Source organism: Streptopelia decaocto (genome assembly GCF_964273445.1).
Source record: "Streptopelia decaocto genome assembly, chromosome: 5".
NCBI lineage: Eukaryota > Metazoa > Chordata > Aves > Columbiformes > Columbidae > Streptopelia > Streptopelia decaocto.
Genome location: NC_138659.1, coordinates 1679693 through 1693289, shown reverse-complemented (window position 1 = coordinate 1693289; position 13597 = coordinate 1679693). Strand labels below are relative to the sequence as shown.

General features: G+C 44.1%; 1 protein-coding gene across 1 annotated transcript in view; it reads right to left on the bottom strand.

Annotated features, from left to right (window-relative positions):
* The window catches only part of AGBL4 (AGBL carboxypeptidase 4), a gene marked incomplete at its 3' end in the record, with an annotated part of 860906 nt that overhangs the window by 54529 nt on the left and 792780 nt on the right, over positions 1-13597 (bottom strand). The window lies entirely within an intron of this gene.

The following is a 13597-nucleotide window of genomic DNA, read 5'->3' as shown; positions in this document are numbered from 1 at the left end:
TTATCATCGCTGAGTGCCTAGATTGGCCCTGTAAGAGGAAAATCAAAGAAAGCAGCAGGGGCTGAGGTTTGATGAGAAGGAAACAAATTCTTCCCTTCAAGAAGCATGCGTACTTGTCTGCTACCCCCCCCCGCATTTCCAGGCTGCTCCTCTTCCCCCCACCAGCAGGTTCCTGGTGAGCCCCTGCTCTTCTCCCTTTTCTCTGCTTAGATTCAGTGCCTCGTTTCTCTGGATTTCTGTGTCAGCTCCCTTAAGGATATTCGCTGGAATGGACACATTTACGGGATGACTAACATTCTGAAAGCAAGTGGTGCTATTATAGTCATACAAAAGCCACCTATTTTTGCTGCCTTGCGCTGTCATCCTGTTGGGCTACACTTTGCTGTGCCTTGTTATCGTACCAACTGCTCAGCACCATCACCCCGGGCTGCTCCGGTTGCAGGGCTGTCTGTGCAGGACTGATAGGGGGGCATCTTTGTTCTCAGCGGTGGTGGTTGGAGCTCCCCCACACAAAGACAGCCCTGGAACTTTCCCTCTCTGTCATAATTCATTTTCTTCATGAATCTTGAGAATGTACTTAAACAAAAAAGAAAAAAAATCTGCTATATATCCATATCTAATGTATGCATGCACTCACACACATATATTTTCCTGTGCAGAGCAGCAGCCTTAAAGTGAAATGTTAGAAGATGACTAGGATCACTTCATACTTCTATCTTATTTGGGATAATCAGTTTCAAAGTCATAATGTAAATTTTGGGTATTGTCTATTATCTTTAATGATGTCTATTCACATTAATTACTTTAGTATCTCTAACTTGTATTGGCTCAGAAACTCTTAGCTTGGCTCATCATGGTTTTTGGCGTGTGACCTTGTCTGTTCCTTTGTCCCTAGGTTTGGTGTGGTGACACTGCGAGGGTGCTGTGCTTATCCTCAGCCAGAAACCGTGTCTGCCTAAATACCACCTAATCACCCAGGGCTGATAAGGAACGCAAGATGAAACACCGAGTTTAAATAAAATTGCATGATTAGAAGCTATGTTTCCTGAACTTCGGACCATATTTAACTAATAGTGAAATGACCAGGAAAAACAATAATGTCAGCATATGAGAGTTCTGAAGTGCACAGAACAGAGCAGGGACCACTGCAGGAAGATGCTCGGGCAGACCAGAACCACCAGTATCTCCTACGTCCTTTTCACCTTGAAGGGAGAAGCAGGATTTTCAGCACTTTGCAAAACCTGGCGATCGTGACTCCAGCTCTTTTTACTCCTCACAAACCCAGTGGAGGGCAGTGCACACTGCATGTGTGCTTCCTAAACTGGTTCATGCCAATCCAGCTCATGTGTGAGGGATTTGCATTCAGAGTGCTTACAATAAGAATTATTAATACAATGTTGTACTCAATAGCTGAGACATCGCTTGTTACCAGGGGAAAAAAACCACTACCCTTCTGCTATAAAGGCTCTAAATGGGAATCAGGCTCAGTCTCGTCTCGTAGCGTAAATGTCCTGACCTGCCGTTCCCTACTTTGTAACACAGATACAGCTATAATCAATTATGGCTTGAAATGCCCCTTAAATATAGAGAAAAATCCAAGGCACATGCAAAGGCCTCTGATGCTAGCCGATGCGATAAAACTGTGCAGGACACTCTTTTTTCTTATGAAAGGCTGGTTTTAAATCCCTCTGCAGTCAGATGCAGTTGCTGTGCTGTGTACTGCTGACCTTGAATTCACATTAACAAGTGTGTCAAAACTTCCCTTTTCCAACCGAGTGCCTACTATGGAAACTTCTCTGACAGTGACTGCGCATTCTCCTCATCACCAAACGTTCCCTGGCAATCAATAGAGGTCAAATCTAGATGCCATTGGGATTCACAGTGAAAACTGTTGACATCAACAGGTCAAGAGTAGCCAATAGACAATTTATACAACAGAAGGCAGAAAACTTAAGCAGGAAAAGGCCACCACATTCTCAGCTGGTGTAATCAAGATAGCTACAGATTTACACAAGCTAAAGATAAGGCAGGGGAAAAAAGGACAAAAGAGAATCAAAGCATCTTTATTTAATGGCCTCAGATGCAAAAAAAATCTCATCATAGCACTATCACAGAGAAAAGCTTTGAGCCAGCCAGGCTGATGCTACAGGGAGGCTCCTTCTTGACCGCTATTACCTGTCAAGACAGTCTGGGACATAGTGGGGAGATAAATGAAGAGAAACCCTGCTTTGTTCTGGGTTTCAGGAACCATCAGAAAAAACATCCACTTATCAGTCGTCTGCCGTTGAGGAATGAAGCGCTTTGTGCCAGAAGAGGGCACTTTAACTACAGGCAAGCATGAGCTGTGCCGCCCGATACTGACCCAGGCAGGCAGGCAAGGTGGGGAGGGGGAAATCGCTTCCTTAGGCCAGCCTTACGCTGGGGAGTAACTACAGCGAGGTGCAAAGAGGCACCAGGTGCTGGGCTTCTGCTCTGCTCCTAAGAGCTGACACTGAGTGCTGGTCCTCACTGGTTTTGCTGCCTTGGACTTGCTCGAGCTCTTCCCCATCAGCAAAGACCTGGAGCTTGTGCTCCCCAGTCCCATGGGTGCTGCTTCAGGCCAGGGCTGTTTTCAGATAGAAACTAGTTGTCCCACCAACAGCACAACCACGGAGCCCCTGCCCCTGGTTTCTCCAGCAATATGGACTGTGTGCCAGCTGAAATGCTCCCTGTGCTGGCGCATTTCACAGCAGCTCCTCCATACAGACCCTCTGGTGTGTAACAACATTTAAGCTCGCTCCAGCCTTTCCCCCAGCAGTGGCATTAGTTGAGTCTCTTCCCTTTGCTCAGCTGCCTGTTTTCATGAACCTTGCCTAAACTTAATACCCCTGAGAACTCTTTCTGGTTGGAACAAAAAAATTAGCTTGGAAGATTTGGGTGAATTGTATATGAAACACATGCCTTCTGCCAAGCAAAAGGACCCTAACCACAACGACTGTCTGCTTTTCCCAACTGTTTCAGCTCTACAAACCTTACTGGTTGAAGCATATCCACTAGACCCAACCCTCCAGGCACAACGTGATCAGCTATGTCTGATCTTAGAGAAGTCTAGACAACACGATACAAATTTCAGAGATTATGCAAAACTTTGAATTATAGGCAAGAAAGACCAGAAGAGGTGCAGAAAAACAAACTGAATGGTACAGCAAGTATGAGAATTTAGGTCAGGCTTTGAGAGTTTTGTTTCTTTTCTGTGGTGCTGCCTATGATGAATCTCAAGCCATTTTCTTGTTTGAGATGGGCCAGCACAGAATAATAGCTAATGTATCTGACCCAGTCCATAAACTCCCACTGCGTCTACCTGTACCATCTAATTCTCAGCGGCTGCCTCAGAGTGGTTAGTCCTCTGTTTGCATCTCGGAAGTTTCCAGACACATAAATAAGCCAAGAACGGGTAAATCAGGTCTGAAGGTCTGCTTCTCAGATGGATCTGGCAGCTGCTTTGGTTTATTGGCAGTTCATTTATCATCTCAAGAAAAATATTGATGGTTCTGGAGAAGCAATCTCTTTCTGTGTCCTGGTTGAAGGAAAGCTGTCCTTCTGGGCAGGCTTTGGAAAAAAAGTCAATGCAACAAATTCTACTTGTCAGACATGTGAGGGATGTTGTGCAAAGAGGAATCGTTAAGCAAGCAAGAAGGGACCCTAGCGTGATAAACCTGTTGGCCCAGAAATAGCCCGGTCTCAAATCTTCGCAGTATCACAGCAAGAATATGAGATTGTGAGACTGCTATCAGGCACCAACCGAACCAGCCACTTATCAGATCTTGAGGAAATCCACAAACTCTGAGATGAAAAGGCTTGAAAACAGGAATAACAGTAGACTCTCTCCCTTTGGGCTGGCAGAACCATGTGGTCCTAGTGTCAGCATCCAGCTGCCCCTCCTGTAGAAAGTCACCAGGAAGACAACTGGATCTTCTGAGTCATTTCCATCTCCTACCTTGATTAAACCAGCTATGTTCTGCTTCACTAGCCTGCTTAAGGATTTATCAAAAGCAAGCTTGAGATTTGTCATGCATTGACATGGTGGCAAGAGATCTCACTCTGCATGTCCTCCAACACTGCCCTATACAAATGTCTGCAGAAACCAGCCCAACATGAGCTTCTGCTACGCGTGACGCTCCACTGACCTGCAGATCCCTCTTTGCTGAGGGAGAGGTCTTGGGTACTTATCTACATGCCAGATTTCTTGAGGGACTGGCTGATGAAGAGAATATGAATGGATTGTCACCTATTATTTGGTCTTTTGTGGCACCAGATGACAGTTGCTGGTTTAATAGGAATTGCTTAGTTTTAGAAAAAGAAATAACTGGGCTGACAGAATCATGAATGCAACTAGACTGTGAGAGCATGTTATCCAGAAGCGGATTTGCTGAGGAAGAGGGATGCACACCAACCATAATGACACAAAGCAAGGTATTTGGGATGTTGCAGTTTTCAAAAACCACTTATTCCTGCAGCAGGAACTGGTTTCCAGACTCTCTTAGCCAGATGACCAAAGCTCCAGCCCATGCTGAACAGAAATTCAGTTCTTTTAACAAGCTTTGTATCTCTCTTGAGTTTTGGGAAAAAGAAGAGCACACCAGAACACACACATGTTGTTAAGTGCATGAGGAACCGAAGCCATGATGATTACAGTGTGTGCTCTGAGAAGGAAAGCCAGAGCTCTCATCTTGGTATTTATACCTGCTGCTTGTGTGACCAGGGCAGGATTTAGCCTGAGCGCAGCAAAAATCCTAATGCACAGAAAATACTGACTCTGCCATTAGTGTCACTGCAGTTGATTCTCCATTGCTTGGCAACTCATACAAGTTGTGTACACCCAGAAAGAAAGCGTAAGATTATATACCAACTCTAGAAATGAGTAGGTGATTCTGATCTAGTAATATTTTTCTGCTTATGGTGTACAGGATAAATACTCAGACAGCAAATAACTAAGTAGGCTAGGAGAGCCCAAACATTAAAACCAAAGAGGGCTGATACAGGTGCCGTGGGGAAAGCAGATGAGGATCAATGGCACTTCCCGTGTAACAATTAGGAATCACAAAATAAAGCTTGCAGGTGGTAGGCTTAAAACAAACAAGACATTGTTAAGCTGTGGAAATCCCTAGCAAGGAGTGCTGTGGGTGCTAAAAATGTATACAGGTTCATTGAGTGTTACTACAGACAACCAACAGCTTTGGCTCTGTGATCCCCAAACAACTAATTGTTGGAAGCTGGGAGAATATTCAGGGGAAGTATGTGTACACGCTGATTCTGTTGTTATATTCTTCCCAGCCATCTGCTTTTGGCCTCTGTCAGACACAAGACACTGCAGAGCACTGATTTTGATCTGAGGTGATCTGGCTGCTCTTCTGAGATGAGACATGGGAGAATCAGACCCACATGGCTCTTACCAAAACACAAAAGTGTCTGAAAACCACATCAAATCCACAGATTATCTTTAGTTTCTGCCTGAGACACGTTTGCGCTTCATTGATCTGAACCCCGGACAAAGATGTTAGGGGTGAAAGTTTGCAGAGAAAAGGAACGTGAAGTGAGGTCCCAGTACAGCAGTGACAGGCCCAGGAAGGTGAGGAGATGTGGGATCTGTCTCCTGTGACTTTCATGCCTATTGTCCTCTTCTGGTTTCTAACAATAGAGATGCAGCTGTCCCTACTGGAGAGATTAATTTTGCTCTCTCTGCTCATTCAGCCAGCTATTTTTCATGAAACTCATAGCAATGTAATATCTCTGAGACCTTCATCACTGTCAAATTCAGTTGCAATTGGTCAAGCAGCTGAGACAGACAGACACATACACAGAAAGACACCAGTTTCTTTACTGGCTTTCCTAAAAGTCGTCTCTGATTCCCTTTCAGGATGTGGGTATTTGGGACTAAAGAAGTAGTAGTAAAAAAATAACTTCTACTCCTGCCGTAGAATTTACTTTAATCACGAAAAAGCCCTGCTGAGCCTTTGGGTGGCAAAATAGAAAAGAAAACATGAATAGTTTAGGTGAAAGACAGCACAAAGTCCCAAAAAGCAGGGACTGGGTGTGTCTGATTAATGAAACACCATATGCAAAAAATCAGGCGAGATGACAGAAAGGCATGGGGTGGATCTACCAACCTAAAACTGTGAGGATACAGGCACAAGATGGGCAGGAGACTCAGCCAGAAATGAAGAGACAACAGACAAGAAGAAAAAGATGACAAACATGGAGACACAGAAAAGCAGAGACCTATGAAACAGACACTGCAAGTTTTCTATTTACTGCTGTTTAAGAAACACCTCATTCTGGATGGCGTTCTCCTGTTTCATTCATATTGGCATTCGGGAAAGCTCCAAAGCACAGCTCTAGCTAAACCCTCTCCCAACCTAAATCTTCAACCCACAGACATTACTCTTTAGTCACATTAACCACTCCCCTCAGACATTTCCAGCAAATTGTTAATATATTTTAAACCCTGCTCTCCGTTGCCTTTCAGATTAGCCTTGCCCTTTCCTTTGCACTTAAGTTTAGCAAGTGTTACTAATAGGAATTTAACATTTACAAAAGAATTATTTTAACTACGGGTCTAATAGCATTTGTGTGGTGTTCTCAGCAGCCCAAAGCCCCACTATCAGTTCCATATGCTTAGCTTTGTCTAAGTTGCTTACAAGACAAAGGAAAAATACAACTTCATAGAAAAGCCAGCTCACAAGAGAGGCATTCAGAACCTAGAAAACCAGTTCCAAGAGGGACAGCAGTGCCTGGAGGGAGTTTTCCCCCTTGTTCGCATTAGCCACAACTCTGCAATCGCTCATATACTCAACTTCACCTCCCAGCCACCCAGCAAAAACATCACTCATGCTTAGTCTAAGTTATTTTCTTCTGTGTGTAAAAGAGAAACTAATAGAAAAATGTAACCGTTTTTATTATCAGTTGGTAAATTTTATGATTCTTTACACCACCATCAAAAGCATTTGGAATTGGAGAGTTCTGCGCTTGCAGGTCACTGATTTAGCTGATCTAATAGCAACCGTTAAGTCATTGATAGCTTGAATAGAAAGCACTGATGAGGATTTCAATCAGTAAAACCTCGGTGAAAGTTGGCGACAGCACGCAGTGCCTCAACAGAAACCCCAAAGGCTGCATTGGAGATAACGTAATTTTCTAGCTGGGCTCCCTCGTGTTGGCTGGTTGTAAGGATCAGTCTTCTCCTGTCACTGGGCACAGCCCTACCTGGCCAAGGAGAACGTGCTCCACCAGCACTGGAGACAGCTGGCGGAGCGCAGGGATGGTATCTGAACACGTACCTCTGTAAGATGCTCCCACCGTCCACAGGGTCCCTGTTCCTGAATAAGGCTGTAGATATCGACCACTCTCAAGCCAGCCTGTGCAAATTCCCCAGTCCGGGCTCAGAGCTACTCAAGTTTTTCTGCACTTCAAAGAAGCCAAGCTCCTGCATTTATGTCTAAAACTGACTTGAGAGCATTTCTAAGCTTCTGGGTTTGGATATGCACCCAGCTTACGTTCTGTCCCACAGTAACCATCTCTTCTCTTCCCTGTACCTTAGGATCCCTGGGAAAGAAACCTGGGTACACAAGATGAAGGAAATTAATCTCCACAGTCACGGAGTCCTCCTTTACCATGTTCAGGACAACAAAACTCTGGAGTTAACCATGGTTCTCAGTCTAACTTGTGCCTTAAACTCTGATAGAATGTGTTGACTCTCAGTATATCTGATCCTTCATTCCCCTCACAATGAGATCCCCAGCTTACAAACTTCCTTTTACTTCTGCTTAAAACAGGGCCACGAGTCTGACCTGCTCTCCCTCCTTCCCCACGGAAAGCCACGTGAATGCACCTGGGCATGAAGAGAAATGAACGGGGTACTCAGGATCGCTCTCACTGCAGAGAAATGAACAGGGTACTCAGGATCGCTCTTACTGCAGCAGTTAACAGTGAGACCGTTGTGCTGCTCACATGCGTGGTATTCGATACCTGGCTCCTAGCCGAAAGGTAACTGGAATCATACAGTTAAATCCCCGGGAAATACTTTGAAGATGCCTTCCAAGACCGATATTTTACATTTCAGTTAAAAAAAACCCCACCTTTATAATAACACTTTGCTCTTTTATAGCATCTTTCATCTGAGGCTATCAAAGCACTTTGGGATGCAAGTTGCTAAGAAATCCATTACAAAAATTACGGATATTCCTAAATTGACTGTAGTCACTTGCCTTAATTTCCATTTCTTTACTGATACTCCCTGATGGTGTCTGCACAGATTGATGCAGTCAGTGCTACAGGCAACCAGATAAACAACTCTACATACAAATACACACTCTCCCCCACAAACACACTGTTTTTCTACAGCACTGCCCACTGTATTGAACTCTGAGGGAGAGCGGTGTGCCTACTGCAACATCATACACGGCTTTGTGCTCTCATTCCACTGCACTTCATTACACAGATTTTCACTGTTTCTTAATTTTCTTTGAGCAAGTCCCCCTGTATATAGCCAATATGAACAAACGCACAGATTCCTTCTGGGTATGAGCCAACAGCTGCAACCCTGAAAAATATCAGCTCCTTATATCATTAACTGAGTTTCCATGGTGCCCTGGGGCAGAGATATTGATGCTTGACAGCATTATCACTATAAAGTAACTTTACAACTCTATAATTTAACTCTATGCTTCCAGTAATATTAAGAGCATTTGAAATTGTGGCTGTAAACCTTGACACTGTCACACAGACTGGGGAGTTGAAAGAGGGTTTTGTTTTCTTTCCTCAAAGCCCAAAACACGGTACTGAGAAATAACCAAATGCTGGAGAGAAGATGTGAAAGGAGGTCACTCTTCAGAAAACCTGCAGGATCAGGATTAATGCCACTTTTTGCAACACACAGAAGGGACCTTTTTCTAGGAGTTTAGCAGAAAGAGGATGAAGATGTAGATCTCCGGAGGTCTTTTCCCGACTACGTGCCCGATTTATTCTGAAATCATCTTGGCAACAAGCTCTAACTCAATTTCAAACATAAGCCACGCTGGATAACCTCTGCAGAGCTCCCCAGCTTTATCAGCACAGCCTTTCATACCTCATTGGCTTTGGTAGTAATGTTGCCCTCATTGGGTGGGAATGAACCTGCAAGGGCCATAACCTGGCTCATGAGGATCTTCTGTTACGGACATCACCAACAGAGCCAGCATGATCAGAACATGCAGCTGCCAAAAAAAGAAGCTTATAAAAGCCCAAAATAACAAAAGACATTTGCAGGTCCATGGAGCTCTACGAGGTAGAGATGTTTTGACTGGAATTGCAGTTTGCATACAGATTTCTTGTCCCCAGGACAGGCATTTACTGAGATCCACGTACTCTTTAGAAGGAATCTGGATATAAGCAAATGACTCTTTCCTCCAGGGGGTTTAATTCCTCAAGTCCCCAGTCAAGCAGCAGGTTGATATTCTGCTTGAACTTGAGAATAAGAGTGAACGCAGCGGTCCCAAGTGTGCCAAGAGTCCAAGCTCCTCTTAGGCACCTGAAAAGACTCTGTTCAATCCATGCTTTCATTCTGTGGCTGTAGCCACATAAATACATTTTTAATGTCCATAAACAGGAGAGCTCAGCAGCACAACCCTGTTTTAGAGATGCAAAGCTTCCAACTGAATGCACTCAGTGAGATGGAAAATAGCAAGTGATATCTTTGCAAGTTGGTTCAGCTATACTGTTTTAAGCTATTGAGATAATGTCTCAGCTGTTTGTAATGGAAAAGACCTGCCTTGGGATAATAGTAGTAATGTCTCTTTCTTCTGTGCTCTTCACCTATGGCTTCCAAATTTTGTTTTGTTTTTTGGTTGTTTGTTTTTTTTTTTTACAAAAGAAGATTCATTAAATTCATTCTTTATATTGAGGACATTGAATCAAAGAGTGATGTGGTATGCTTAGAAAAGCTGTACAAAGGAGAACAGTTCCACCAGACCCTCAGTCCAGGCTTCCAGCATCCTGTCCCACTCAGAAGTGATTCCAACAAGTAAAGCCACACACGCAAAGGACTAGATGCCCATCTTTGGATAAGGACCTTCCCCACCTGAAGGAATCTTAGAATTAAGATTACAATACACAAAAAAGCCATGATAATTGTGGTGTCCACCCATCTGGATGATTATTCTCCCTTACAGCTACCTGGCGACAACCACACCAGTTCTTGTCTGGTCTCCACTGTTTCTATCATCCTACCTCATGGCCAGTCTTCAGAAGAGTAAAACCTCTCTTATACTTATACTCTCTTATACTCTCTTATGGGCTGCCTGCTGTGCAGCTGGGGTCTGGTTCCATCGCTCTAAAAAATGAACCACCGATGGATTTTAAAACTGTTGATGTGAGGCTCCTTTCCTGGCCACTCTCAGGTCAGGCTGTGACAGCTGTGGTGGAAAACAATTCAGGGTGTGCTATCAGAGCAGCTCAGCATCCTGCATCTGGGGGTTCATCCTTCTCCCCTCTTTTATCCATAGTTCCCTACCCAGCCCCGAGGATCCTGTGTATGCTCAGCTCAGCTGCTGGTGGGGAATGTTACACAGCACTTTACATGCCTTGTGTCATAAGCCCTGTAAATGCCTAGTAAAACATGGTATTTAACGGAAGCATATCAGCTCATTTTAAAGCTTCTTTGCCTGGTGCTGAGCAAATTGTGGCTGCGCTGCCTTTTTAATCAGTTACCACCAAATGTGCATGTGTGAGAAGGGTTTTAAACATTTCTCTGTCCACTTCCAGGCAACTCACTGACAAGCCTACAATCCTCTTATTATGCCTTCGAAACAGAGTTCATTCACTGTTATCTACAGCACATGTTATCATAGGGTGTTCTGCAGAGCCAGCCTTACAGAACACATTCCTAACGTTTCTCATACCGCAGGTACGTATCAGTTAGATACAGACCTACCGGGCACACACGTGCCTCCGACGGAATGTAAAGAGGACACTGAGGAAGTTACACCTCGTGCAGCGCTTTGTTTGCTGGGTGGAAACACAAGAGACACTCCGGCAGCAACCATTGCTGATATGGTGCTAATTGGGGCCTGAGACATTCACACGACCATGTTAACTCTCTGTGTTAGAAGAGGCCAGAAGTCCAACACTCCACAGGATGCTGCTGTCCCACCATATACCTCCCAAACATATACCCCCTGCATAGACTGGAGGACGATCCTTCACTCCTGGATTTCATTTAAATAGTGCAGCCTCAGGGGCAAAGTTGTTTTTATAGAACATACCAGGTATAATCCTCTAAATTCTGAATCTTTGAGGTATTTAATTTAGGAGACTACATTCAGTCATACAAACTGACCTAATTTGGAACAGATTTCCACTTTTAATGATACCTTCCTTTGCTTTATTTAGATTTTCTCACTGAAAAACCTTACTGTCCGCACTAACAATGCCAGAATTCAAATAACACTTATCAGCCTGCATTTTCATGCGTGTACGGTAACCATTTCTCTCAATAGTTACAAAGTGTGTTTCGATCACACAAGTCTGAACAAAATGCAAAATCTTACCCAATGTAGAAATATATTTGTTCCAGGCTCACATAGAGGTTTGTGTAGATCTTACAGTTAGCATGTAAACCATGAGGAACGTGGAGAGATTAAAACAACAACAAACACACCAAAGAAACCCCCCACAACAATCACCACCAAGCCTAACCCACTTACAAAATGGCATGAAAGCAGGTAGTGCTGTGATCCCATTTGCAAGCAATGCTGTAAAGGATGCAAGCTGACTGGTAGAATTACACACCAGCAGTGCAATCAGAGGACTGTTCAGAGTTTGTTCAGTTTTCTTACCTGTCAACAGGAACAACATGAGGCTGAATTAATATTTTGGTAGAACCTGAAGATTCGTGTTGGTCTCTACATGGAGCCAGTATGGCTGGTTTCTGAATGTGGGGTGTGAACTGCTTTGCAGTCTCTGTTCAAGGCCATGGGCTCCCTGAATTTGAGGCTGAGCCTCAATCTGTGCTTCTTAATCCAACACAAGAAGCTCTGAGCAATTCCAGCTTCCCTGGTCCTGTTTCTATTAAAAACAAAACAAAATAACCCGCAACCCAATAACATCACAGTGGGATGAACAAAGTCCTAAGAAATACATATTTGCAGGCAGATTTCTGGAATACCTGCCCTAGCAGTTCACGGGTTTGGACTCACTGTATTTTCCTCATTTATTTGCTTGACTTGCTGCCTCTGCATGTAGCTGGATAGGTAATAGAAGCACGCCCGTCCTTGGAGGCCAATATGAACTGACTGGCTGTGTCTTTGGTTCAGGTCCATTAAAAAATCTGAGCATTAATTAATCACTGACTTGCAAATAGCTTGAAAGAGCTGTGCAGGCTAAATTGGAATGCTCTGCAATTGTTTTACTCCTGGTCACAGGCACTTCAGTGATGTGAAACTTCTCCCCTGCCAGGATGGGGTGTGTGTAAATCCAGCCTCTCCTGTGTTGGCGCAGACCAGCCTAGAGGCTGCTCCAAGCAGCTCCATTTCTTTCTCTAACTAGCAAACTGCACATGTGAGGAAGAGCTGCCATAAGCGGCACTCGTGATAGAATCCCTCCGTTCAAAAGGAAATAATAAAGCCTAGCAGTGCAAAATGCCAGTGGAGCATATTACAGTGGCAAAGAGCCTTCCCTGCTTGCTGCCTGCCAGGCCAGGCAAGAACAGCTTCTCCTCCCTTTTCGCTCAGCTGGGTGAAGCTGTAACTGCAGAAATCAAGCTGCTGCTTGAGCTTTCCCTGCATCACCACCAAGAAGGATCTCTGTGGTCTGGGGCCTGTTTGCTGTGCTCCAGCTGCTGAGGGTCCCCGTGATGAACTGGGAGCGATGCAGCCCTGTCTGCAGAAGGCAAGCCCAGCAAATAGAGACATGAGACCCCACACCCCAAACCTCTGTAATGTGAAGAACAAACCAAAAATCCCCATGGAAAAGGAAACTATGCCAGCAAGACCTAAAAGTCATGAAGTCATGAAGAAAAACATATCCAAGGGAATCATGATCTCATTTGTATAGCAAAGCTGTTCCCAATGAATAAGGAAGAGAAATTACCAATTGTCAGTACAACAAGGACCGAGTGAGGAGGAGAATTAAAGGTGAAACTAAGGCTCATGTTCTTAAAATGCCAAAATATAAGTACCTAAGCCTAACAGTAATAACATTTTTTTCCTCAGTGGCAAGATGTATTGCATATGTGTATGTTGCGAGAAGCTATTCCTTGGAAACAGTTAACCGTATTGGCCAAAAAAGAGCTTGTATTCCAAATGCTCACGTCAGATAAGTCACCTTAATATATTCATCTCCCTCCTTCCCCAAAATATCACTTTCAGTGGAGAAGCCAAACCAAAAGATCCCAAATGATTAAGAATTACTTTCCCTGCCCCCCCATTTCTTGTTCTTGTTCCCACACAGTTTAAACTTACGCATGGATGGTGAAGAATTGTGTCTCATATGAAAATCTTCCCCTCACTGCCCTAAAGCTGTAAACCTTCCCCATCTTCCAAAATGCATGGAGAGGTAAATAGGCAATCACAGCTAATCTTTCCCA